We start from the raw sequence: 27,846 nt of genomic DNA on the forward strand, positions 1-27,846 counted from the left end.
CTTTCGTGGGATCAATGCTCCATTATGTAAAAGGAGGGAAAATACTGATTCTTTTTTGCCCTCAGGAAATCACAGAATTATAGTGAAAACATCAGGACAACACGTTAACACCAATCCTATACACAAGTGCTATACAAATGCAAGGTATTTTCTTAAGACCCCGTAGTAGTTGTTTTAGGACAGAATTACACATGTGATAGTCAGTCAAACAAAATTCCCAAACAATAAACAGATGTTCTAGAAATGGTAAAGAACGAGGATAGGATCCCTTTATTGCAGAACAGGCATCAAGTTGCAGAGAACAATGAGCAAGACCAAACAAGCTCACTCACCACAGGAGCATCCAATGATGAAGGCTGGAATGCTCAGTCCCCATTTTAGGAAATGCAGAATTTCAGAGGAAAGGGAAATGGTGATTTAGGTCAGGGATAAATGGGAAGGCAAAAAGTAGAGAAAAAAAAAACATTCCTTTTAAGAGACAGCATGTCAGGGGCGCATGGGTGGCTCAGTGGGTTAAGCCTCTGCCTTTGGCTCAGGTCGTGATCCCAGGGGCCTGGAATGGAGCCCCGCATCGGGCTCTCTGCTCAGCAGGGAGTCTGCCTTCCCCCTCTCTCTCTGCCTGCCTCTGTGCCTGCTTGTGATCTCATTCTCTCTGTCAAATAAATAAATAAAATCTTTTAAAAAAGAGAGAGAGACAGCATGTCAGCCTGGGTGGCTCAGTTGGTTAAGCATCTGCCTTTGGCTCAGGTCATGGTCCCAGAGTCCTCTGATGGAGCCCTGTATAGCATCAGGCCCCCTGCTCAGCAGAGAGTCTGCTCCTCTCTCTGCCCCTCACCACATCCGTGCTCTCTCTTGCTCTCTCTCTCTCTCTCTCTCAAATAAATAAAATCTTTTAAAAAATGAAGATAGAGACATCATGTCAGCCCACATGAGGAGAACTTTGTGAGTTTCCCTGCTATGCCCCAAGACCACCCTTCATGGATGCACCACAGATGTTTGCTGAGTGACTAAGCAGGGGAGGTGTGGCATGAGCAAGGGAAAGGGATGAAAACAGCATGCTGGGTGGTCTTCCTGGCAGATGCCATGAGTGTTTTGTCCCTGACAACTGACTGCAGCTTATGATGGCTTTATCCTTGGGCAAGTAAGTAGCTATTGCTATAGAAGCAGGAATATACCCAGGGACAGAGGCAAGAGAACTCTAAGGCTGCTCTTGCCTTAAACAAAGGCAGGCGTATGACTCTTGATTTCAGTGTCGTGAGTCTGAGCCTCATAATGCGTGTAGAGACTACTAAAAAAATAAATAAACTTAAAAAGGGGTTTTCAAGCCTCCAAGGACAAAAGAGAGCATGAGTCACCATGCTCTCTCTGGGACAGAGATCCTCGTCAGCAGGTTCCGCTGAGGCATGGACACATTATAGGAAAAAGTCTTTCTGAATACAAGCCTTTATTATATTTGCTGCATTTTATCTGTTTTTACTTGGATTGTGGTACTTTCAAAAAGAGTCGTAAGACAGATGGGACTTCTGGACAGTGTGAAGAGCTCAGTGGACTCTCATCCCTTTAAAAAAAAAAACAATGGGGAAAAATTATAAAACACAACCATTTAAAGTTCTGGAAAGCAAATAACCTAAGATCATACAGCAAATTGAAAAGCATTTATTCAAGAAAATCTAATAAACACTTAGAACAGCAGGAGTCTGGCATTTGAGCTAGAACCTGCTTTCCTACCTCAAACTCTGACCCTACCCAGCTCCATGTTACAGAAGCTCTACCTCCAAGAAAGTCCAGCCAAGAAGATGGGGGCTCCATTCACCCACAGCTCCCAATATTAGGGCTGCAGTTGTACCCCAAGAGGGGCGGGTTGTAGGCATCTCTCATCTGCTCCCACCACCCACCCACAAGTTCTATAATTATAGAAGCTCTAGTCCATGGCAGAGAAGACCAGGGCTCCCTTCCCCCTCCCACCACCCCCCATGGTGTGTGGAGGAAGCTGTATCCTAAGCAAGGCAATACTGGAGCCCCAATAGCAAACCCCACCCTCAGATCCTGCTCATAGGGTGGTGGCTCTATGCAGGGAGAGACAATCAGAAAAAGATAGGAGATACAGTCCCTTTCTGCACCCACTTTCAGGACAGAGGTGTCACTCTAGGAATAGCAGGCCACCATCCCTATCCCCAGCCCTATTTTCAGTGCAAGAGCACAGAAGTTCTGCCCAATGGGAGAGGCAAGACTAGAGGACCGGTAACTCCACAGCTCTGCCAAGAGGCTGATTTTACTTAGAACAGAGTGGAGTACAGGAGACCAGAAAATCTACCCCAAAATACGCCTTTTAGTATATTTGGTATGTATATTTTGAGTTGATTATTTTGAGAAACAGCAGGCACATGGAAGGTCTGGAAACAGAGTAGAAATTACCCTTTTGTGAGGGACATTTATATTTAGAAAGGAAATCTCTACTTTTAAGGGTATATCTCTGTATGAGGAAGAGGATGGCTCTAAATCATGAGAGATTCCCATCAGCGGAGAAGGCACTGACTTAAATCTGCGCAACAGACTATATCCATGTTTATCATGCTTTTCCTGGCCTCCCTACACCATTATTTTGTCTTAATTAAAAATGGGATTTAGAAAAAAAATGGGATTTAGGCCTAAAATCTCAGCCATCTCCAGGAGTTATTTTTCCTTGGGTATCTCCTATGTTTACATGAGGTATACATACATATTACTAAACTTCTGTTTGTTTTTCTCTTATTTATCTGTCTTTCATGATAGAGACCTTAACCAAAAATTTAAAAGGGTAGAATGAAAATATTTTCCTCCCCCACAGAAGGAACTCATGTCTTAAGATGTAGTCAAAAGCAACAGTAATGTTACTGCCAGACAATTAAGAGAAGGCTATGGTTTCATGAAACCAGAGCCAAAAGACAAAGCAGCAAATCATCCAGAAGTTTAACAGTGGGAACAGGGAAACAGACAGCTCCAAAGCACCCTGTTAAGATCATACTTCTCCCTAGAGGTCAAGAGGCTGTGCCCATGTGACAGGCTATACCCATTAAAAAGCAACGGCAGCATACTCTAGAACATGTGGCAGAATATAAAGCATCCCCCACAAAACTCACAGATCCATAAGCAAAGGGGAGGAAAAAGCCTTCTTCAATTTTCTTAGAGTCCCTGACTGGATCTGACAATTAGACTGACAAGGACAAATTAACAGGAGAAACACATACAAATTTATTTAAGTTTTACGTGACATTCAACATGCTATGGTGCCATCCCTCGCTCAAGGAGTATAAGCACAGCCTCTAATCATTGATTGAATATTAAGCTATGCTGACCTGGGGTAACTTCTAGAAAGCTAGGCTTAAAAATAAACAAGAGGAAAAAAACTGGAAAGTGATATCGGAGACTGCACACTGTAAGGGAAATATACTTTATAGAATTAGTCCAGGCAAGACATTAAACAAATGAACTAAAAGAAAATAGCACCATGAAAAAGCCTCAGAGGGAGTGTGAAGTTCATTAGAATCTATAGTAGCTACAGTATGTTATCCGAAATGCCTAGTGTTCAACAGAAAGTTATAAGACATGTAAAGAAGCAGGAGAGCTGTATAGTTTTTAAAAATCAGGCAGCAGAAACTACATTAAGGGGATCCAGATGTGGGAGCTAGCAAAGACCTCAAAGTAGCTATTATAAGTATGTTTACAGAATTAAAAGAAACCATGTATAAATAATTAAAGGAAAGTTTTATGACAATGATTCGTCACATAAAGAACATCAATACAGAGATAGAAATTATTATTATTTTTTAAAGATTTTATTTATTTATCTGACAGACAGAGATCACAATTAGGCAGAGAGGCAGGCAGAGAGAGAGAGGGGGAAGCAGGCTCCCTGCTGAGCAGAGAACCTGATGTGGGGGTCAATCCCAGGACCCTGAGAACATGACCTGAGCCGAAGGCAGAGGCTTTAACCCACTGAGCCACTCAGGTGCCCCAGAAATTATTTTTAAAAAAGGAAATTCTGGAGTTGAAAATATAACAACCAAAATTCAAAAAATCACCAGAGGGGCTCAAAGTAGATTTGAGCAGGCAGAAAAAAAGAATTAGTGAACTCAAGGATAGATCATTCAAGATTATATAATCCAAGGAACAGGAAAGATAAAAGGATGAGGAAAAGTGAGCATAGCCTCAAAGACCCGTGGGACACAACAAAGTATACCAACCTGTACATAATGGGAGTACCAGAAGAAGAGGAGAGGGAGAGATAAACAGAAAAATTATTTGAAGATATAACTACTAAAAATTTCCTAAATATTTTACAAACCATTAATCTACACATCTAAAAAGCTCAAGAAGCCACACATAAAATAAATGCCAAGAAATCCACACTTAGGGGCACCTGGGTGGCTTAGTCAGTTGAGCATCTGACTGTTGCTTTTGGCTCAGGTCATGATCTCAGGGTTGTAAGATCAAGCCCCGAATCGGGCTCCATGCTAGGTGTGGAGTCTGCTTAAGATTCTCTCTCTCTCTCTCTCTCTCTCTTCCTCTCACTCTCTAAAGATAAATAAATTAATTAAAAGATCCCCAGGTCATTCTAATATGCAGCCAAGGTTGAGAAGCCCTGGGATAGATTTACAAAAACAAAACAAAACAAAAAAAGAAATCCACACCTAGACATAGCATAATAAAAATGTTGACAGTCAAGCGAAAGAGAAAAATCTTGAAAACAGCAAAAAAATAAATGCACTCTATTCTCTTGACACTGCATTATTTCTCACTGATCTCAATTCATCCAATCTTGGTAGCTCTGAAACTGGGGCTCCACACTAGCTGAAACATGAACTTATTCCTGTGTCATGTTTTGTAGTCCCTTCTGAGATGACACCTACTATGGACATGCTCAAGTTTTCGTGCAGCTCTTACCAACTGCTGCCCTTTGTGGCTATGTAACTTGGGGCAAGTTACTTCTTAGCCTCTCTCACCTCACTTTCCAAATCTCTAAATGGACCTCACATCCCTACCTGGTTTTATTATTGTATAAATTAGAAACAATATAGGTGCTGTGTCCTGACTGTGAGAGTTACTGCAGAAATGATGATAGCTGATCTGGGAAAAGAGTGGTTACTATGTGGTCAAGTTTGGTGTGATGCTCCAGGAGAAGAAAGCCAACAGAGAAAATGCCAGCCCTGGGAAGTGCGGGAGCACAGGAGTGCAAACCACTGACTGAGTGAGCACCACACATTCATGGCCTCCAAAAAGACATAGCACTGCCTAGTGGCATGGGTTGTGATAATGTATTCATAACAGTGACCTTAGGCACTGCTTTGCTCTGGCCCAGGCACTGTCGTTAGGTCCTCCATTTGTCTAAGTAAGCCATTTCCATAGCTTCTCAATAAACCTATCTGAAAGGTATAAGGGTGCTGTTTTGCAAGTAAAAAGACACTGAAACTCAGGGGCATGAATTAACCTATGAAAAGTCTCACATGGTATAACAGGCAGACCTAGACTGTAAGTTCAGAGCACTGCACTGGCAAATAAAAGCTCTTCCCCCATACTCTGCTGTCCCTTTGATTCATTCATTTATCCTGTATATATTGAGTACCTCCTGGATGTCAAGCACTTGGGCTCAGACTCTGCATTCATTTAGACATTTCTGTGTAACTTTAGGCTCTGGCTTTAGTTAGGTATTAAGTGTGTTGATTTTTCTCTTGGTTCAGTTTGGGTTATGCCCCTAGGAATCATTAGTACACAATCTTCTAAAGAGCAGAGTTCTTGGTTATCTGGGACCCACCCCAGAATCAACGTCCCTAGATGCCAGAGGCTCTAGGATTAAGTGGTGGTTTAAGTTCTCAGAGCAGCCTCTCACATGGACTGAACCCTATGACTGTACCACCGGGTGGCAGCTAGGGCTTCAATGTGGCTCTGTGCTACTCCAGTTGGTGTGTTCTCCCATTTCTAGTAGGTGCTTTTCATAATTCAGCAAAGAAAAATATGTGAGATACACAAGACAGCCCTTAGGTAAAGACTGGGTCCTATCTAGATTCATTCTTGCTTTACTAGACACAGGCCCTCGAAGAGTTTCGAGACCTCACACCCTGATCAAAGACACCCCAATACTTCAACTTAAACATGAAGACAGACCTTAAAACACTTTAGAGACATCCCACCCTGAAAATAGAATTCTGAACACACCAGATCAAACCTTGGAAGAGAGCCTCCAAAAGTTTAGGTACATGGCTCCCTGAAAGCAGACCCAAATACCTAAGACTCACACTTGGAACACAGAAAATCTGAGCAAAGACCCATGGACACCTCAGACTCCAACCTTGTGACACAAACCCTCAAATTATTCAAAGACTTCACACAGTGAACACAAATGCTCAAATACCTGAACCCTTACGATGGGACAGAGCCTTAAGAGTTTGGAGAGAGGAGGCCCTGAACACAGGCGCTCGGTTGCCTCAGACTCCTATCTTGAAACACACACCTTCAAAGATTTCAGAGACTGTACAACCTGAACACAAACCCTACATACCTCAGATTCAAACATTGGAGCACAGATACTCAGTGAGTTCAAGGACATAACACTCTGGCTTCAAACACCAAATACCTCAGAACCAAATCCAGACAGACTCTCTAAAAGTTCTAAGACCCCAGACCTCCCAAATAAATCAGACCTAAATCATGGAATGATTTATGGAATTTCAGTGACCACATATGCTGAATACAAAACCTAACTACCCCAGACTTAAATTTTGGAACACAGATAATCAAAGTATTATAAAATCTCATTTCCTGAATAAGATTCTATTTCCTTTTTTACGATTTTACTTATTTATTTGAGAGAGAGAGAGAGAGTGAGAACACAAGCTAGGGGCAGTAGGGAGAAGGACAAGCAGACTCCCCACTGAGCAGGGAATCTGACAAGGGGCTCAATCCTAGGATCCTGGGATCATGACCTGAGCCGAAGGCAGACACTTAACCAACTGAGCCAACCCAGGCACTCCAACTGAAAAAGATTCTAAATACCTCAGAGTTATATCTTGGGATTCAAACCCTCAAATATGTCAGAGACCCCACACCTGAATACAGACCAAAAATACATAATATGCCAACCTTGCAATAGAGACCCCATGAAAGTACTGACTAGCAGTATTATCCACAATAGCCAAAAGGCAGGAGCAATAAAAGTGTCCATTGAGAATGAGTGGAGAAACAAAATGTAGTATATACATACAATGGAATATTATTTACCTTAAAAATTAAGTCACATATGCTATGACACGTATGAATCTTTTTTTTTTTAAGATTTTATTTATTTACTTGACAGAGAGAGATCACGAGTAGGCAGAGAGGCAGGCAGAGAGAGGAGGAAGCAGACTCCCTGCTGAGCAGAGAGCCCGATGCGGGACTCGATCCCTGGACCCTGAGATCATGACCTGAGCCGAAGGCAGCGGCTTAACCCACTGAGCCACCCAGGCGCCCCGACACGTATGAATCTTGAGGACTTTATGCTAAGTGTGATAAGCTAGTCACAAAAAGACAAATACTATATGATTCCACTTATATAAGGCACTTAGAGGTAGTCAAATTCATAGAAAGTAGGGTGGTGATTTCCAGGGGTTGGGGAAGGGGTAAATCAGAAATTAGTGTTCAATGATTATAAAGTTTCATTTAGTAAAATGAAAAAGTTATGGAGATTTGTTGCTTAACAATGTGAATGTCCTTAATGAACTGTACACTTAAAAATGGTTGAGATGAGGGGCGCCTGGGTGGCTCAGTGGGTTAAGCCTCTACCTTCGGCTCAGGTCATGATCCCAGGGGCCTGGAATCGAGTCCCGCATAGGGCTCTCTGCTCAGCAGGGAGCCTGCTTCTCCTCATCTCTCTCTCTGTCTCTCTGCCTATTTGTGATCTCTCTCTCTGTCAAATAAATAAATAAAATCTTTTAAAAAAATGGTTGAGATGATAAATCTTGTGTGTGTTTTACCATCATTAAAAATACAGGGATTGGGGATATTAACTGGATTATCCATCTCTATTATCTGCTCAGCTTGGACCAACCTGTAGCTTCTCCTGAGTACACTGTGAAATTGCTTAGCTACCATTGCTCTCATGGACCACCGAATGAGAGTTAGAAATTGTAAAGACACAAATGTGATTGTGGAGGATCAACTGTGTTATTTTTCCCTCCCTCAAAGGCAAAGAACAGTAAGTAGTGACAATGAGTAGACAGAGACACAAGAATAAGCACTGGTGGGAAAGAGAGGATCTTTTTTCAAAATTTAATTTTATTAATTCATATGACAGAGATCACAAGTACACAGAGAAGCAGGCAAAGAGAGAGGGGGGAAGCAGGCTCCCTGCCGAGCAGAGTCTGATGCGGGGCTCGATCCCTGGACCCCGAGATCATGACCTGAGCCAAAGGCAGAGGCTTAACCCACTGAGCCACCCAGGCACCCCAAGAGAGGAACTTAAATTATCTAATCTCTCCAGTTGAACAAGAAGAGTCATGGGTAAATACCATTTCTATCACTTCTTCAATTGAGCTCAAACTTCTTCCCACTACCACCCTCGCCACACACACACATTGTCCAAAATCAAACAGAAGTTAGACAATAAAGTGATTTTAAACCATTTTCAAATTCATTTACAGTCCCCTCATCAAGGGGTGGAGTCTAATTCTCTTCCACTTAAATATAAATAACGGCTGGCCTTAATGATTCATCTCTTAACAAATAGAATGTGGTAGAAGTAATGCTACATAATTTCTAAGGCTGGGCCATAAAAGGCAATGCAGCTTCTGCCCTGCTCTCTCTCCTGAGATGCTTGCCCTTGGAATGAAGCCCTGTTGTGTGGAACCCCAAGCCACATAGAGAGGCCATATACAGACTGTATTCTGGCAAAAGCCCTTGCAGAGGTCCAAACTAGAAGCCAGCACAATCACCAGACAAGTAAGTCAGGAAGCCTTCTAGATGAATCCCGCACCAGTCAGCTGTCTGACTTAAACTTCCTGAAAGAGCCTCAACTTAGAACAGCCTCCCTGATCCCAGTCAACCCCTAGATTGTGAGAGATAATAGTAAAATGATTTTGCTTGCTTTATGTCACTAGGTTTAGGGTGGTTCGTTAAGCAGTTACAAATAACCAGAGCTCTGAGAGCACAAGCAATGTGGTCTCTAAGGACTCAGCCCATTGGGCATAGAGAAAAACAGAAAAAAAGTACAGAAAGTGGATCTAGTGGAATACAAAGCAGATAATCAGCACAGCTCCCTTAAATCTCTCCTCCACAGTATAGCCAGAAAACCTTTTATTGGCTACATACAAAAGCCCAAGCCCGGCACACAGAATTTCCAGGACATTGGTTTCCCTGCTTTTCACAACCATTCCCCAGGAACTCCCTGCTCTGTGATTTATTTTAATGGTTGTACTGTATTCTTTGTAGTTCTCTGTACACACCCTGCTGTTTCTTTCTTCCAAGACTTAAGACTTTCCCAATAGAATATCCTTTGTTTTTTTTTTAACCTATCAATCTTGCATGTTATCTCCTTTATGAGCTTTGGCTAAAAATTCTTTCCATGCCTTTTTTCTTTATACTTTACCCTAATGAAATCGTTTCTTTGGGGGCCTTGGTCTGTCTTCCCTACAGGCTCCAGAAGGACCATAAGGAACCTTTATTCATGTTTATTCATAGAGAAATGACCTGAATAGAGGCCCAGGCTTCTGTCTAGATTATAGACTGTGGGGCAACTGGGTGGCTCAGTTGCTTAAGGGTCTGCTTTTAGTTCAGGTCACGATCCCACGGTGCTGGGTTCAAGACCAGTACTGGGTTCTCTGCTCAGCAGGGAGTCTGTTTCTCCCTCTGCACCTCCCTCCATTCATGCTTGCTTGCTCTCTCTCTCTCTCTGAAATAAAAAAATAGAGTGCAGGCTGTAAGTACTATGAAGAGCAAGAGCAATGTTGATTTCATCCTCAATTCTAATTCCAGTGCCTAACACAAGGACTGGCAAATGGGTGCTCAAAAATAGCCCTTGAGGCAATGTGTGGAGGGCTCAGTTGGTTAAGCGTCTGACTCTTGATTTCAGCTCAGGTCATGATCTCAGGGTGAAGAGATCAAGCCCCACATCAGGCTCTGCGATCAGTGAAGAGTCTGCTTGAGATTCTCTCTCTCCCTCCTCTCAAATAAGTAAATAAATCTTAAAAAAAAAGCTTTTGAATGCAAGCACAGAGTGGAATCCCCCACAAAGCCAGCATGGAAATAACCCTGCACTTAATTTCTCACTAGATACTACTTGTTTGGAACCTCACACGTGTACCACAACCATTGCTGCTGACTCAAAAAAAAAAAAAAAAAGAAAAAGCAAGGAAAATGGGTGGAAAGTGTTTTTTCTACACTTCAGTGTGTCTGGCTTGGGAAGGCTTAGTAAGAAAAGGCCACCAAAAATGACAGTTTAAAAAAATTACCAAAATTTCATTCAGTAAAATGAGCAAGCCAATATAACTGACCTCATGCACTCGGTAGCATAATGCCAGAGAGATGACAATAAGCTTTGATTACACAAGGGTATTTTTAAAGAAAAGGGAGAAACCAAGGCAGGAAATAACTTATAGACTCTTAAAATTCCTTCTGTTAAAAAAAAATTATTCTGGCACTTGTTAACATGGTACAGAAGACCTTATTCAGGGCTATTTCAATAGATACATCAGGGAGGAAAAACTTCTTCTACTCTCTTACTTTCAATGTTTGGGATCTGATAAATTAAATTTACAAAGTACAGTGAATAGTAGCAGAATACAGTAGCAGAATATACCACCCCAAATATGCAACTTTGGCATAGGATTTATTTTGAGCTAAAGGCAATTGAGAAGAAGCCGAGAGAAGAAAAGGTCTCTGCCCTCCCTCTGTTTGCCTACCATTAGGACATAAATTTGTAAAGATGCTTCCCCTCTCCTCTCCACCAGGAAGGACAGAAGTTAATCACCAGAGACAACTCTAGACTTACCAGCCCAGAGAGAGCATGAGAAAAGTCGACACACCAAAGTTTTCTAACTAGCCCTTATCTTCCATTAGTTCTTTCATATGTTTACCTTCCCATAATTTACCACCCTTAGAAACCCAAAGACCTTTTTCTTTATCTTGTCACCTCTTTAAAAATGTGTTCTCTTGAGTTAATCATCAGTGAGCTATTCCCATGTGTATTTAAAGTGCACACATTAATAAACTACTCGTTTTTCTCTTTTTAATCTTTTGTCAACCTAATTTGCAGAGTCCCAGCCAATAACCCTAGGAAGAGCAGAAGATCTTGTTTTCCTCTCCTACAGCAGATGAGCAAGAGTAAAAACAGATCTTTACTCCTGTTTGTACACTGCAGAAATATACAACATGAAGAGGGATTTAAAATGTGGTGCTTATATACTGTCTTAATAGAGGAGGGAGTAGGGGATAAGGGTACTACAGGAAAACAAATGACTTGTTGGAAAGATAAATAGGCCCTTACAAGAACAGATGGAAGATACAGTAGTTTTGTGACAATGTCTGTTCAGGCATTATGTGGAGACTTCTCCTCTCCAGTGATAAGAGTCAATCATCCCTGGTTGCTCCCAGGAAGAGGTTTTATGACAATTGAGCTCTTTGGGGAGGCTCTGCTTTTAGGCAGATAAGAGATTTCAGGAACTCAAATGCCTTTTTCTCAAAATAATTTTTATGCCATAGTAGCTTATTCTGGACCCCTTCATGGGTCAAGACTATCACAATAGAGGGAAGAGATTGGGCTCAACTCCAAATATAACAAGGACAAGGGAAGATTACAACCAATGAGCAGAATGAGGGGTTGGTAAATGGAAAATTACTAAAAGGAAACATCTTGGGTAGGGGAATTCAGCAGGATTCTTACCAAAGGCAACCAGGGTAATACCAAGAGTGGGGATTCTCAGGGTGCCTGGCTGGCTCAGTAAGTAAAGCATACCACTCCTGATCTCAGGGTTTTAAATTTGAGCCCTACATTGTGTGTAGAGATTACTTAAGAATCTTTAAGGGCACCTGCGTGGCTCAGAAAGTTAAGCATCTGCCTCAGCTCAGGTCATGGTCCCAGGGTCCTGGGATCGAGCCCCATGTCAGGCTCCCTGCTTAGCAGGGAGCCTGCTTCTCCATCTCCCTTTGCTCTGCCCCACACTCATGCTGTCTCTCTCTCTCACTCTCTCTATCTCAAATAAATAAAGTCTTTAAATAAATAAGTAAAATCTTTAAAAGAGAGAGAGAGGATTCTTTCTAAATCAACTTAGCAGGATTCTTGCTGCAACTGGACTAGCCAGGTTGACAGACAAGGCCCAAGGACAAATCCTTGTTGAAAAGAGGTCTCAGAGGAGCCTGACTGAAGTTTGGTCAAGAAGTGAGTCTTTGTCACTTGTGAGCTCAAACTGAAGATACCATAGTCTTTGTTGGGTGTCATCTGAATACCAAGGGTACTCTGTGACCATTGCCTAAATGGAGCCAAAGATACAAATGTGGTTTTTGAGCCTTCTGGCTTTATATTTGAGGTTCATGCTGCTTTCCCTGCTCTGGTCACAAAAAAGAAAGGAGAAATGTCATCTAACCAAAAATGACCCAGGCAATCTATGATATGGGAGAAAATATTTGTAAACCATGTATCGGAAAAGAGGTTAATAACCAAAATATAGAAAGAACTCATACAACTCGATAACAAAAAACAAATAAACAATCCAATGTGGAATAGGGCAGAAGAACAGAACAGGTGTTTTTGTTTTTGTATTAAGATTTTATTTATTTATTTGACAGAGAGAGATCACAAGTAGGCAGAGAGGCAGGCAGAGAGAGAGGAGGAAGCAGGCTCCCTGCTGAGCAGAGAGCCCGATGCGGGACTCGATCCCAGGACCCTGAGATCATGACCTGAGCCGAAGGCAGCAGCTTAACCCACTGAGCCACCCAGGTGCCCCAGAACAGGTGTTTTTCCAAGGAAGCTATCCAAATGGCCAATAGGTACATGAAAAGAGGCTCAACATCTGGTCATCAGGGAAATGCAAATCAAAACCACAATGAACTATCACCTTAATAGAGAGCAAAACTGATAATTAGCAGAACCAGAGGAGGTCTGCAGGGACCCGAAACCAATGAAATCCCCTTAAAATGGGAAGGATTTTGGCAGCAAACTGTCAGACTCTTTAGACATGACCCCTCTCTGTCTGACCATTTTTAAAAAAAGGCAAGTGCCACCAACTGATCTCCAAACAGAACCAAGATCCTTCACTGCTTGAATGTAAGTAGCAGTAAGTGCCAAGAGCTGACCCGGACTGAGGTTTTCTTTATCTCAACTGCGTGCCCACAGACAGACTTTGCATTTGGTTCATTAAACTTCCTACACCTGTTATCTTACTGGCTGTGTGGTTTGTCTTCTATCCTGCTCTGTTTAAGAAGCCAAGTTGAATCACATGATGAAATGTCATTGAGTTTGGAATCTTGAACCTGCTTTATCATTGTGATTAACTTTGCTTTATTATTGAATAAAGCTGACATTGTGGAAAGACACAACTCTTGTGTGCGCCTTCACAGTGTGTTCATGGCACACCTTACACCTGTTACAATGGCTATCATAAAGACAAGAGATAACAAGTGTTGGCAAGGATGTAGCAGAAAGGGAACACTTGTGCACTGTTAGGGGGAATGTCAATTGGTACAGACACTGTGAAAAACAGCACGGAGTGTCCTCAGAATATTAAAAATTGAATTACTGTATGATCCAGGAATCCCACTCCTAGGTATATATCTGAAGGAAATAAAAACAGGATCTTGAAAAGATATCTGAACTTTCATGTTCACTGCAATGCTATTCATAATAACCAATATATGGAAACAACCTAAGTGCCCATCAACAGATGAATGGATTAAAAAGATATGGTATATACATACAATGGAGTATCATTCAGCCATGAGAAAGAAGAAATGCCTGTCATTTGCAACAACACAGATGAACTTTGAGGATATTATGCTAAATGAGATAAATCAGAGAAAAACAAGTACTATATTCTATTTTGTCACTTATATGTAGAATCTTAAAAAGCTGGGGCATCGGGGCACCTGGGTGGCTCAGCTGGTTAAGCATCTGCCTTCAGGTCAGGTCATGATCTCAGGGTTCTGGGATGGAGTCCCGTTCAGGCTCCCTGCTCAGCAGGGAGTCTGCTTCTCCCTCTCCCTCTGTGTGCTCGCACTCTTTCTCTCTCTCTCTCTCAAATAAACAAATGAATCTTTAAAAAACTAAAAAATAAATTTAAAAAATTAAAATTAAAAATAAAAAGCCAAACTCATAGAAACAGAAAGTAGAATGGTGGTTGCTGGAGCTGACAGGGTGGGGGGAAGTGGGGAAAAGTTGGTCAAAGGGTACAAAGCTACAGTTATGTAGGATAAATAAGTTCTGGAGATCTAATACACAGCATAGTGATTATAGTCAACAATACTTATTTTTTTTTAAGATTTTATTTATTTATTTGGCAGAGAGAAATCACAAGTAGATGGAGAGGCAGGCAGAGAGAAAGAGAGGGAAGCAGGCTCTCTGCCGAGCAGAGAGCCCGATGCGGGACCCGATCCCAGGACCCTGAGATCATGACCTGAGCCGAAGGCAGCGGCTTAAACCACTGAGCCACCCAGGTGCCCCAACAATACTTATTATATGCTTCAAATTGCCTAGAGACTGGATCTCAAATGTTTTCACCACAAAAAAAAGATAATTATGTGACATGACAGAAGTGTGGGCTAATGTTACAGTGGTAATCACATTGTTATATATAAATTTATCAAATCAACACATTATACAATTAAAACATTTACAATGTTCTGTGTCCATTATATCTCATTTGAAAAATGACTCCATGAATATTTTTAAATATTCCCTCAAATAACATAAAACCTAACGTTTCTATGGGAATTCTACTACAGAAGAAAATATAAGACCATTTTTATAATTTAAAAAATGGGGTTTTTTTTAATAAAAAAAAGGAATAAAGATTCTTGGCTGTGATGGAGATCAGGACACACTACCCCAAAATATGGTATCTTGGCATATGGAATATTTTAATCTGAAGGAGTATGAAAAAAACAGCAGAGGCAACTTCCCTCATCTTTCTCTCCTAAAACAGATCATAAGGCCCTCATGTGAGAGGGGCCCCAACTACACCCAGAGGAAAGGAGCATCCTTATGTCTGAAGGGACAGGAATTCTGAGAAGAATCTGAAGTAACAGGCCTTGCTAATTTTCCCTCAGTTGACTACATGTACCTCATACTCCTTTGTCTATCATATTCCTCTAACAACTGTTTACTCCTTATCAAACCCAGCATAAAAATACTCGGGGGGCACCTGGGTGGCTTAGTGGGTTAAGCCTCTGCCTTTGGCTCAGGTCATGATCTCAGGGTCCTGGGATCGAGTCCCTCATCAGGCTCTCTGCTCAGCAGGGAGCCTGCTTCCTCCTCTCTCTGCCTGCCTCTCTGCCTACTAGTGATCTCTGTCTATCAAATAAATAAATAAAATATTTTTTAAAAATACTCGGGTCTGTTACGTCAGGCCTTATAAAAGCTCTCACATCACATAAAACATATATTAAACAGATTTGTATGCTTTCCTCCTGTTCATCTGTTTTTGTTAGTTTAATTATCAGAACTACCCAGAGACTCTAATGTAAGGACCTATTTAGAAACTGTCCCTGTGTGCTCGCTTTGGCAGCACATATACTAGAAACTGTCCCTGCTCCCCTTCCCCCAGGGAAGTTACTTGGAGACAAGTCCCAGAAACCAGCTTCAGGTAACAAAGCCCAGATACAAAGGTGGGTCAGGTCAGGTGGAGACATCGATCAGTGGCAGGGGATGCATACTGTCTCCCTGATTACCAAGGAGTATGGGCCCCGCCCTTTGGGAGCCTTTTTGGCACCAATCTCAATCAAGGTGTAATAGGCTCATTCAAATGTTTACTAGGGTAAATTGTAACTCAATTGGTCACCTAGCATCCCTGTGGAGTTTCCTGTGTGTGTTATCTCATTGGCCACCTGTGAGTGGCCAGGCCCAACTGCATGGCCTTTGCCCTTAAAAGCTAGACTGTGAAACAGAGAAGGGTCACCCTCTCTTGTAAGAGGTGAGGCCCCAAACGTTTGGTTAGGTTCTTGATGCTTGGTGCAAAATAAAGTTTTGCTTGACCTTCGCTTTGTATCAGTCTCGCTCCTTTAATCACGGACCCATTATTAGGGCATAACATATGGGGGCTCGTCCGGGATTAAACGACGAGAACTGAGCCAGCATCAGAATTTCTGTGAAAAGCCTCAAGGTAAGATCTCACAGATTTTACTCTGTGGGATCCACCGATTTCCAGGTGCTCTGTGAGATTGGTTGGTCTGTCTGGGTGGAGCTCCAGGTATAGCCCACTGGGGTGAAGCCGGACGCGGCAATGCTCCCCAGGGCTGGAGAGGATGCGGGGATGCCCCTTCCCTCCACTGGTAGATCGCCAGGGGGTTCGAGTCCCCCTAGGCAGTCAAGGGGGTTCAAATCCCCCTAGGCAGTCACCTAGGCGGTCAGGGAGTTCGAGTCCCCCAGGTGGTCACCAGGGGTTCGAGTCCCCCTGGACGGTCAGAAGATCAAAAGGTCCCCACCGGTGGCAGGTTCTGGGTAAGATCTGCTGGGCCTGCAGTTGTCTTTGTCTTGACTTTTTGTTGTCTGCTGTGCTGTTCGTTGTGTTTGAAGGAATGGGGCAAACAGAGTAAGGGAAGTCTGACTTCCAAATGGCTATAGCTGGAGCCAACTGGGGTTAGTCTAACTCGAGACAGAGACTTTAAGGAATATTCCCAAGCAGCTGCCGAAACAACTTTGTTTCGGGGACATTCCTTGCCCTCTCTGGCCTGACGGAGACTGCCTAGCTCCTCCCCCTTGCTGGCGGGAAAGCATGGTGTGTGCTCCTCTCTTGGAGCTGATGAGCCCTAGAACTGGAAACCATTTCTCTGCCTTCTGGTGGCACTTCGTTCTGTTCTTCACTGTCGGGAAACAAGAAGAGCGCCCTGGGACCTAACCACCCCCACTCCGGATCTTCCCTCCCGGATCTCAGGTAAACATACGAAGTGGAGTGGGCCCAGGTGGAACGTTAATCATTATTGGAACTAAGTTAAGCTTGTTGGGTTAATTAGGATAAACATGTCTTTTGAGTTAACAGTAGTAAATGTGAAACTTTAGAGTTTTTACTTAAGGTCAGAAAAATCTGTGTTGAAATCTGTTAGCAAAGAGATGACTAAACTGATGTTTGTCTGTCTCAGAGTTTCAATGGGTAATTGTTAAAGTAGCTTTCAAAGTCTTTGCTAACCTGAAACTTCAACCAAATGGCATAAAATGTGAGAGCGCTGGTTGCTGGAACTAAGTTTGTGCTTTTGAAATCTGTTGGTAAACATGTTTTGTTCTTAACTAATTGATAAATTTGCCATCTAAATTCTGTTTTAACAGTTCACAAGTGGTTTCTATTTAATCTTCAGTAGAGGTTAAGGTATTTCTAAGGGTACAAAATTCTGCTAAGTGTAATTAAGACTGATGGAAATAAGGGAAACAACTCTGTAGAAAAGTAGGAAATAGGTAAAAAGGAGAGAAAAATACCAAATGCCTGATCCTGTTTGAATAAGAAAGAAAAACAGGCCTGGGGCCACTGTTTGAGCTAGATCCATTCCTACAGAATGGAAGGGGAGACCTGGTGGGGGTAGGTGTCCAACCTGTTTGAATCTGAAGTCCCTGACTGGGGCGCCTGGGTGGCTCAGTGGGTTAAGCCGCTGCCTTCGGCTCGGGTCATGATCTCGGGGTCCTGGGATCGAGTCCCGCATCGGGCTCTCTGCTCGGAGGGGAGCCTGCTTCCTCCTCTCTCTCTGTCTGCCTCTCTGCCTACTTGTGATCTCTGTCAAATAAATAAATAAAATCTTTAAAAAAAAAAAATGAAGTCCCTGACTGTGTGAATGTGTCTGTGTGGCTCCACCGCTTCGGCTACGGAGTCTGAATGGGCTGCACCCGGAGTTTCACGGGGCGTCATATGGCATAATGGTCATCTACTCCATGGAGTAGCCTGGTCCGGGGTTTATAAAGACAGGCCTTAGCTAAGACGCTCCTAAGTTCCCACGAGGGACTGAGCAGGACAGCATTTGAAAGATCCCCCTCCCTTTGTCTGCGACATCATTTATGATGGGAGGGAAACCCAGAAAACTCCTATCTTAAGGATGCACACTTTAAAAAAAAGTAAAGACACTGGATTAGAAAAGCTGGTTTTCTCTGTTTAAAAAGGCAAAATTTTCTTCGGTTAATTGAAATGTAAATGGTTTCTCCTTGCCTTCCTAGAGTTGTAAATGAGATCTCTTTGGCTCATAAGGCTTCCTTGATATGTTAAGTTACTGATAAACCTTGGGTTGCATTTGGGTAAATGCTGTAATTATTCTAGAGGTTCTATGCATTTCCTAAAATTTTAATGTCTTGATAAGGGTCATCACTTGATATTTAACTATATCTGTTCTGAGTTTTTTTTTCATTTGTAATTGTTTTAGTTCTCTTATAAGATGAATTCCGCCTTAAAGGAGATTCATATGGGAAGACTTTCAGGACAAATACAGGTCTTTGATATGTTAAAGTCCTGGGAACTGAAATGGGTAAAGATTTACAGAAGTAAGGGCTACATTCAGACTAAACCAGAATTAGTAACATGGGACTAGATGAACTGAAGGGTTGTAATGTTGTGCCTCTTAATTTTTTTTTTTTTTTGGTAAAGATTTTATTTATTTATTTGACAGAGAGAAATCACAAGTAGACGGAGAGGCAGGCAGAGAGAGAGAGGGAAGCAGGCTCCCTGCTGAGCAGAGAGCCCGATGCGGGACTCGATCCCAGGACCCCGAGATCATGACCCGAGCCGAAGGCAGCGGCCCAACCCACTGAGCCACCCAGGCGCCCCGCCTCTTAATGTTTTAAACATTACTGGTTCTGTAGTGTTTGCTCCTCTAGACTAGGGAAACTTTTTCTTAAGTTACCTGTAACTTATAGAGATGTAAAGGTGTTCATTTGTAAACGAATCAAGGCATTCAACTTTTCTCTCTATCTGAACCCTCTGAAACCAAAAGGGCTCAGTAAGTTCTTCCTTGGCAATTAGTCATTTGCATAAGTTCAATAAAAATCTGTTCTCCTTGGAAGAAGTACAGGACAGCATTGGACACTGGTTATTTTACCAAGGCTTTGACTGGAACATCATATTTGAAAAGACTCAGTATGGCCAGTTTAAAGGAACTAAGGTTGACTTTGTAAAACCTGGAGCCGTAAAGCCCTTTGGAACTGTTGGCCTGATACCTTGCTTACAGAGTTCCCAGCAGCCTCACCAGGTAAGTAAAGAATGTCACTCCCTGGTAGGAGGAGGAGCGTCAGATTACTTTGGGCACCTCAGCAGTTCGCCCAAATCTGACAGGTATTGCAGGCATGTCCGATGGCTAGTACGTGGCTTGGCTTCTGGCCCAGAGAGGCTACTAAAAGTTCAACCTAGAGATTCCTTATAAAAAGTTCCAGCAAAGCAGATTCTAAAAGATCTATATGATTACTTACTGTTCTTTCTAAGCTTATATAAATAATTAGGCCAAGTTTGTTAAAACTGGACTTGTTTTTCAAACGAGTTAGTCCTGATTTGGCGATCTCTGGAAGTGGTTATTTTAGAGAGAAAAATTATGTTTTAATAACATGGCTTTATGGGTGTTAAATTCTAGATTAGATTGTTATTAAATGTTTGTTTACCTAAGCTAGACAACTTAAGATAAACGTCAGAGAAGATGGACGATAACTCGTGTAAACGATCTTGCCTTTGCCAGTCAGTCGGCCCCAGATAAAAGGAAGAAACTTCAGAAAACTGAGGAATTTGAAAGGAAGAACCTGACTGAGTTAGTGGGAATAGTAGAAATAGCCGCTGAGGACTATGGGTCTTGCTTGCAGGGGATGAGAGCTCTCTTACAGACTCTGCAGAAAAAAGGTATTGGGTGTCAGCAATGAAAACACAGCTTTGTAAGAGCCACACCACTTACTTAGGCTTTGGTCTCCATGAGGGAGTTTCTTGGGACGTTGGGCTACTGCAGACTGTGGATACCGCTGTTGGTGGAGATGGTGCGACCTCTATGAACTGACTAAGGGAGCACTCACTATGGTAGAGTGGACTAAATTAGACTACAAAGGAGATTAGACTAAGACTAGAAGAAAATTAGTAAGCCAAATACATCAGGGCACTCATTTGGGGACACGCAAGTTTAAAGAGCTTATGGGCAAGCAGTTCTAGGTTTCTAAATTAGGGCGTATGGCTCAAGATATGGTTGATAGATGTGTTCAATGTCAGGCGGTAAATGCAGAAAGAACTAGAATGGGAAGAGGGAAAAGAAAGAGGTTGCTATAGCAGAAATGGCTGCTCAGTCTGTATTCCAGTCACTGTAGGCATTAGTCTGTCTTAAAAGAGCCCATACAGGGATCTGGACTGCCCACACTGGGACAGAATCGGAGGTGGAGCAACATCCTCACCAACCCAGGGACTTAGTTTGGATGTGCTGCTGCCAAGTGGGAGGCTTGGAGCCTCACTGGAAGGGACCATTTACTGTCATCCTGACCACCCCCATGGCAATAAAAGTAGACGGCATCAGGACCTGGATTCATGTGGGCCACGTTAAACGAGCCGAGGACGAGAACGCCCCCCCAGAGGTGGATGCCACTGCCAATGGACCCTGCCAATCATGGACTAAACTAAGACTCAAAAAAAAAAAAAAACTGAGTTCATTAAATTCATTGTTGGCTCTGTTAAGATATTGGCGGGAGGTATAAGCAATTACGAATAAAAAAGGGGGGGGGCTTAACATACTGTTTCTGATGAGGAGGGGGCCTCTGCATAACCTTAGTAGAGAAATACTGTTTTTGGGTAAATCACACTGGAGTCATCAAAACAATCTAGCCGCCGTTAAAAGGAGGGTATAGAACTAGCTAAAAAGTCAAAGATTTGACTAGTCTCCAAAGAAAAGGGGGGAATGTAAGGACCTATTTAGAAACTGTCCCTGCTCCCCTTCCCCCAGGGAAGTTACTTGGAGACAAGTCCCAGAAACCAGCTTCAGGTAACAAAGCCCAGATACAAAGGTGGGTCAGGCCAGGTGGAGACATCGATCAGTGGCAGGGGATGCATACTGTCTCCCTGGTTACCAAGGAGTATGGGCCCCGCCCTTTGGGAGCCTTTTTGGCGCCAATCCCAATCAAGGTGTAATAGGCGCCAATCCCAATCAAGGTGTAATAGGCTGGTTCAATACCCTCTACTAGGGTAAATTGTAACTCAACTGGTCACCTAGCATCCCTGTGGAGTTTCCTGTGTGTGTTACAATCTCATTGGCCACCTGTGAGTGGCCAGGCCCAACTGCATGGCCTTTGCCCTTAAAAGCTAGACTGTGAAACAGAGAAGGGTCGCTCTCTCTTGTAAGAGGTGCGGCCCCGAACGTTCGGTTAGGTTCTTGATGTTTGGCACGAAATAAAGCTTTGCTTGACCTTTGCTTTGTATCAGTCTCACTCCTTTAATCACGGACCCATTATTAGGGCATAACACCTAAGAGGAGCAAGGAAAAGTTTTTCATCCCTTAAAGCTGCATTCAAAAACCTTTTAAGCAAAATTAGTGTGGGCGTGTTCCAACAGAAATGGAATTTTACCCCCATTTCCTGGCCAAAGCATTTGCTGTGATAAGCCCTTCCTAGCTCTCATCTTTTATGTCTCTCCTACACTCCCTGCCCCTCACCACGAGTACCTGTATCCCCATTCCTCCTCTCACCTTCCTATCCCCCCAGGGGCCCTCACTCCATAATTTGATCCCTCTATTCCAGCAAGTGGTGTGTGAAGATCTAATCCTTCCTTTTGACTCATCAGAGCAATGCTGCAGCCATTAACATGATGAAGAAAAAGAGAATGTGCAGAGGAAAAACTGTTCTGAGGGGAAACTTTACAAGGAGTACAGAGTTATTTTAATAATCAAAGCCAACATAGAAATAAAATAAGCCAAATTTCTCATCTTCTTTGTCTCCAAGCTGTTCAAAGGTTTTCAAAAACCTCATTAATGAACAACTTCAGAGAATACCCGGCTCAGTGAAAAGTTCTGAGGCCACAGGCACTAGAAGCAGCTAGAATCAGCAGAAAGGAATCCTAAAGCCATTAGAACCAAATATGCATACATGGGATCTTCATGCATTAAAGATTCAGAGAATGTGGGGTGCCTGGGTGGCTCAGTGGGTTAAATAAAGCCTTTGTCTTGAGCTCAGGTCGTGATCCCAGAGTCCTGGGATGAAGCCCCGCATTGGGCTCTCTGCTCAGCAGGGAGCCTGGTTCCCCCTGCACCTCCTGGTCCTCCTCTCTGCCTACCTGTGATCTCTCTCTGTGTCAAATAAATAAATAAATAAAATCTTTAAAAAAAAAAGATTCAGAGAATCTGAAATTAAATCTTCTCTTTCACCCTGAAAGAAACACTGTATCCCCTACTGATCACATTTCAAATCCAACCAACCTTTTGTGACTTCCTTACTCTTCCTAAACTCCTCCTTTTAACTTCCCTGCTCCTAACCCTCCATTCATCTTGCCAGAAGCTCCTTAAGGAGAAATATTTGCCTTTCAATGGAGAACTCTGTATCGCCTAGAGCCTATCAGATTCTAGCCCTATTCTCTGTCTTGGAGCTACTTTGCACATCTTTGTAAGATGTAGGTAGCTGATAGATATGTAAGATCTGTCCTGTTTGGTAGCAATTCTAATTAACTTCCTTCCTTCTGTGGCAAAACCATTTTTGTGGACCTTTGCAACTTGCCTCAACATTCCTTTACTTCATATAAATCTGTACCGCTTTGACTTTTCCTTTAAACCAATTATAACATCCACCTGTTCTCTCTTATCGTAGAAGTGACTGACACTCTACTTGGCCGAACTTTGGTCAAGTTTCCCTGAGCACTCTTCTCAGTGAGGCCTTGATATTGACTTTACCCCCTTGGGGAAACCTGCATAGCCCAGTTGGAGCCAACATCCTAAATCATTTCAGCAAGAATCTCCCCACCCTTAATGGCCCATCCTCCTGTCCTGCTTTTAGCAAGAATCCTATTAACTCAATTTAGTAAGTCTCCCTATCCTTTTGATGTCTCCTCTCAGTAATTTTCCATCCACTGATCCCCTCATTCTGCTCCTAGGCTCTAAGTCCCCAGCTGCCTTTGTTGTATTTGGAATTGAGCACAGTTCTATACTGAGCTCTCTTTTTCCCTAATACAGTAGTTCCTGAATAAAGTCTGTTTTACTGCTTGAACTACTGGAATGCTCTGGTTCTCTTTAATATGAGTAAAATTAATTCCTTAACATGTGTTGACTTTTGAATCTGTAGGAGAGTCATGATTTTACCTTTCTCTGAAAATTATATTTCAACAGCCTTCTCCTGCTCTCACCAAAGCATATGAGAGATTTTGCCACCCCAAAATATGTCTTTTTGGCATAAGGATTATTTTAAGTTGAAGGCAATCAAAATCCAGCAGATTGAGGAAAAGCACTTTACCTCCTCCTCAACTGCCTAAATTTACAATTGGATGGTGAGCCTGTACTAGGAAGAGAGCTATTACCAGCAATACCTTTAACCTAAGAAATTTGTCTACATAACAAGGCAACCTTTGTTCTCCAGCCATCTATTCTTGCCTTTCTGTGAATGGCCTTTTTCTCCTCTGTATCCCAGATTCCTACCCGTTTCCTCAGCTCAAACTGTTTTATAAGCTTCAGTGACCTGGCTGCCCTTTGGGTCTCATATTTTTAATGGGTTCTTATACTTATGAAATTTTTTTCCTGTTAATCTGTCTTATGTTGATTTAATTATTAGTCCAGGCAAAGAACCTAGAAAGGAATAAGGTGAAATTTTTCCTCTTGTACATGTATCTGTCACTTTTCCTAAAGAAAATTGATTCCACACAGATCTTTTCCAGGAAATCTTTATGATTTTCTTCAGTGTTGAACCACTTGATAGTGGATCGATGTGTAATGTGTTACTTTGTTCTCAGGAGGATTTACTATCCCAAATTAGACTGAGTTCCCAAGAATCCAGAGAGTCCTGTGTTTCTTTGATATTCCCAGACAAGTGCCTTGCAAAGACTGCTGGAAATAATGTTTGTAGTGATATTGTCCTGAGGTGTCAGTCTGACAGCCACTTCCAAAAAAAAAAAAAAAAAATGGGAGGCAGGAAACATCCAAGCAAAGCAAAGGAACTCAAAGATACCCATTAACACAGCCCATACTAGAGAGCTGAACTGTTTCATTGCCCTGGGCCCTGGTTCAGATTTGGAATTCCTCCCCACACACACCACTTACTAACAAACTAACACTTGTTTGTCCAGTTCCTTCCTACAGCCCATTAGAAGCAATGACCTGAAAGTGGGCTTTTAGAAACAGGCATGATAACAGAATGGTAAGGAACAGCTGCAGTGTCACTGAGGGAAGAGATTTTTGAAAAGGAGTAAATCAAATAAAATGAACTGCTGTATTGCCGGCCAGTTTTAAAAAATAGATGTCTATAGAAAAGAGTCTGGACCTGTGTATAACATTCTCGCTAAATGTAGGACAACGTATAATATAGTGTTGGTAAATGTAGTTCGTCTATGGGCATCTCCTCGATTTATAAGAAAGCCAGATAAAGACTAGGGATCATTTCTATAGTTTGTTATAAGAATGCCAGATAAATTTAGTATTACTGAAACACAAAGAATACAACAAAATGATTGTTTGGTATATATTATCATGATATCAATGCATGCCAATTTACTTGCATTCATTCTGATGATCAGTACACTGGTCTTCAGACAGCTTCTGAAGACCTATCTTGCAGCCGGGCACTATTGCTAGACTCAGCTGCTGATGAGTTAGTTGTCTAAGGCCAGTGTCCCAGAGCCCCGGCTTTGGCTTCATAGGACAGCAGTCCTTTCCTTCCTCTGAGCAGGCCTTACAGCAAGCTCACCTTCAGGCATTTCTAACCGGGCTAATCTCCTCCCACGAAAGCAAACCTGCTCAAAAACCAGGGGCTCATCATAAGACTGCTGAAAGCAGAAAGAGTTAGGGATCTCCAGAAAAAGAAAGATGAGCTATAGCTTTTGTGACACTAGAGAAGTCTTTGAGGCCCCTAGCTGTTTTCCGTGATCTATGCCCTATCTGTCCAAGCAAGCTTCTTGAAGAACTTCCTAGGAGGTGTCAGAATTACAAAGAAATGCAAAACCTCAGTAGTTAAGGATTTTAAGGGAAAAAAGAGAATTCGAAAACTCCCAAGTCTCTAGTCTAACTATATCAGAGACAATAAATCAGTGGTAAAAACTGCTGGTGCTGTTTCAAAAGTAAGCAAGACCCCGCATTCCTTACCTGAGAGAAGGAGCCCAAAACACCTCCAGTTTATACTGGCTCTTGGAGCACGTAACTGTGGGCATAAGAGTGTGCCGGCATACTTGGAAAACACGCCTACACCTCCACCCTATGCTAATGAAGCTTATGATTCTCCTAGAGCAGAGACTTTAACATTATAATGAAACAGAGGTAACTGTTGCAGTACGGGGGGAGGGGGCTCGCCCAATGTAATTTCATGAATCCTGAAAGGCTCATTCAAATTTGATAACCTCCTCCCCTCAGAAGAAGCAGTGGCCATCTCAAAACTCACACGTAGAATTGTTGTGGGATCATGGAGCTCAAAGGTCAAGAAGGAATTCTTGAGATGCCTTACGGTGCAACTTAGTAAATTCATTAAAGTAGCATGGGGACAGGACCCATGGACATAAAGATCTGCACTTGTGCTGATGAAGCTGGTGGTTGTATGCTTTGTACTCAAGGGGAAAGGGACATGCGGGGAGTATTAGATCATAAATGTTTTCTTCATATTTCTACTGGTGAAACTACTTTTGCAAGATTTCTCTGGTGCTTATCATTCAGTTCGATATTAACTATTGGTGAGATTTACAAGCAAGTCATGAGACCCTTTAAGAATGTAGCAACCAGCACGTATTTGATCCTTATCGAAATTATGCAGACTATAGGTCAACCTTATAGGCTAAAAGTGTGCATTTTTCTGCTTCTATCTTTCATCACAATAATGGGCATTTGTGTTGCCAAGATGGCTGCTTAATGTCCCCAGAGACCATCTCCAGACGTTTAATGTATTCTCTGTGAAATTATTCACAATGGTAAAGATAAATTGGTTCAAACTTTATGAAAATATTGGTGAGGAAATTTTACTCCAGAAACATGGCCAAGTCTTGCCCTGTCACTATCATAACCCAGGAAAAGCTATAAAGAAAAGCAGAGCTCAGATACCCTGCCTCAAAAACCATTTGAATGGGGTGCCTGGGTGGCTCAGTCAGTTAAGCGGCTGACTCTTGGTCTCAACTCAGGTCTTGATCTCAGGGCTGTGAATAAAAGCCCTGCACTGGGTTCCATGCTGGATGCGGAGCCTACTTTCAAACAAAACAAAACATTTGAACATGTTCAAATGGGTTTTGTTCAATTGTTCTGTAGGGGAGGAAAATATTTTCCCTCTACCCTTCTAGATTCTTGGCCAAGACCTCCCTGTAATACAAGGCAGACTAACAAGAGAAAAACAAACAGAAGTTTAATAACATGTATACCTCACATATACATGGGAGATACCCAGAAAAACAATAAAACTCCCCCAAATGGCCCAAGCCACCAGCTTAAATACCATCTTCAGCTAATGACAAAAGAAAGATTTTGGAGGGGGAGGAGCAGTTATGGAAACTTCCCAGGAAAAGTACAGTAAGGTTGTTATGCAGATTTAAGTCAGGCATATTCTCAATTGAAGTGAGTTTCTCGAAAATAAATCATCCTTCTCTTCCTGGTACAAAGAGGGAGACACCCCTACAAATGGAGATTTCCCTTACAAAAAGTTCCTTCAGCTCTGTTTTCAGAGATTCTCCTGTGTCTTCTTTTTCTTTAAAAAAAAAAAATCAGCTCAAATAATCTGCATGTCAAAGAGGCATATTTTAGGGTGCCATATTCTGCTACCCTTCAGCCCAAATCACAAAATTTTGAACAACACTGAAGGAGAATAGAATATGCCACCCCAAAATCTGCAACTCTGGCATAACAATTATTTTTTGGCTGAAGGCAATTGAGAATCAACAGATGTAGAAAGAAGTTCTCTCAGAGCTTCCATTATCTGACTCAAAGTAGAAACTTCTGGTAACTGAGGCTTCCATAAACTCCTGCTTCAGATTTATTCCCGAAAGAGACCCAGAGTAAATCTACCATAAATCCCCTCTCCAGGGAAGTTTCATGGCCATGAAGAAAAAGCAAAGACTACTTGCACCTGCATAAACAAACATCACAAACTTTCTTAGCTCCCTTTTGTTCTCCTAAAACTTGTCTTTCCTAAGAAACCTATTTGTTCTTTTCATAAGAGTCTTTCCCCCTTCCCTTTTCTCTACTAAGTCAGGTATATAAACCTCCCAATTCTAACCACCTTTCTGAGTTACTTATCACTGAGCACTTCTGCATGTATGTACACTGTGTGTGTTAAAAAAAAAAAAAAAAAGAACTGGTTGAGGCACGTGGGTGGCTCCATCGGTTAAGCATCTGGCTCTTCATTTCAGCTCAGGTCATGATTTCCGGGTTGTGAGATAGAGCCCTGTGTTGGGCTCCATGCTGGATTTTCTCTCTCCAGGGCACCCAGGTGGCTCAGTCAGTTAAGTGTCTGCCTTTGGCCCAGGTCATGATCCCAGGGTCCTGGGGTTCTTCAGGCTCCCTGCTCAGCAGGCAGTCTTCTTCTCCCTCTCCCTCTGTCCC

The 27,846-nt window shown here is 42.4% G+C and overlaps 1 long non-coding RNA gene across 5 annotated transcripts in view; it reads right to left on the reverse strand.

The window, feature by feature from the left end:
• The window catches only part of LOC309856675, a 156,531-nt gene that overhangs the window by 96,929 nt on the left and 31,756 nt on the right, over positions 1 to 27,846 (reverse strand). The gene's annotated exons all lie outside the window — the stretch shown is intronic.

The sequence above is a fragment of the Mustela nivalis genome, assembly GCF_964662115.1.
Source record: "Mustela nivalis genome assembly, chromosome: X".
Taxonomy (NCBI): Eukaryota; Metazoa; Chordata; class Mammalia; order Carnivora; family Mustelidae; genus Mustela; species Mustela nivalis.